Source organism: Aquila chrysaetos, chromosome 5 (genome assembly GCF_900496995.4).
Source record: "Aquila chrysaetos chrysaetos chromosome 5, bAquChr1.4, whole genome shotgun sequence".
In the NCBI taxonomy this organism is placed as follows: Eukaryota; Metazoa; Chordata; class Aves; order Accipitriformes; family Accipitridae; genus Aquila; species Aquila chrysaetos.
Window position 1 is genome coordinate 7,538,053 of NC_044008.1, and position 1,431 is coordinate 7,539,483.

Genomic DNA, 1,431 nt, shown 5'->3' on the forward strand with positions numbered 1-1,431 from the left:
TTGAGGCAAGGACCTCCTCAGCTCTGCATTTCTGCAGCATCTGGTTCGTAAGCCATGACTGCAGGTCCAAGAATAAGAATAGCAACAACGTGCAAGCTGATTCCAGCCCAAGTCAGCGGAGGCCAGAAGTTGCTGCGCTCAGAAGTCTGTTCATAAATCAATGTGAAATGCGCTGTCTGAGCATAGCTCCCAGTAGACACGGATCTGCATAACACATACCACTGACACAACTGGCGATGGGAAAAATATCAAAACATATCATTCCCACAGCTGTGGAGGAATGAATAAAGATGTCTAATTCCCCTGTCCCTGGGGTGAACCCTGGTCCAGGTAAATGCACTTCTTATAAATCAGAGGTTTTAAAAGCGGAGGGACTGTTAGGAAAGTCTAATCTGAGCACACTGAGCTAGAAGATGATACCCAGGGACTCCTGTGTCAAGATCATAACTGAATTTAAAAGAAGAAAGTGGGAGAAAGACATCCAACCCTCACTTTAAAATCTCAGGTGGTGGAGAAGCAAGTTCATCCCTTGGTGAGTTGTTCCAATGCTAAAATCTTGTGCTTTTTCCCATTCTTGATTTGCCTGGCTTCAGCTTCCAGCCATGTAGCACTGTTGTCCGCTATGTGAGAATGGAACCCTCATATTAAAAATCCTCACCCAGTTTCGGCATTTATAATCCAACAATCAAGCATTCCCTTGAATAAATTGAATACAGTTTCTTGTACTCGGTGGCAGGATGACCAGACTATCAGTCATTGTTGTAACTTGATTGCCCCAGATTTTCAACATCCTTTTCTCCTGCAGAGACCCTAGATGAGCTCTGGATTGTAGAGAAAGGTCTCCAAAGAGCCAGGGAGAGGGCAGCACCACTACTCCTATTTGGTTTTCTGCTCCTTCATCCAAGAACCACATTTATTCTGCTGGCCAGTGTTACATAGGTATAGAGCAATTTCCATTGGTCACTCCTGAAGAAAAACTGCATTGGTGAAGTAAAATTTGCACTTCAATCCTAGTTCAGTCAAGTGAAGGCAATTCTGGCCTGGTTTGGGGTCAGACCAATCATCCCTCCAGCACCCAGTCACTCACACTGGGTCTCTTCAGCTGCAGGATCACAGGGGAGTGATGAAGAAAGTGATGTTGTACATGCCTAAGTCCTAATGCAGCAGTGATATTGTAGGACTTTGGCTTCTTGTCTGGAGATAAGAAGATGGAGATGTGAAATGTTTTTCCTTTGCTTTGATAGCTCAAGTTTTCTGGATTTATATCCTGTCACTCCTAGGTTTTCAAGGAGTTGAATCTGGTTTAATTTTTGAATCACAGCTGGAGGTAACATGTTTGACACCGTCTTCTTCTAAAGTGAATTTAGTGCTGCTAAATGGTAACAGATTACCAGGGCTGACTTCTCCCTGTGCCCCTGGCAGAGGAGCAGC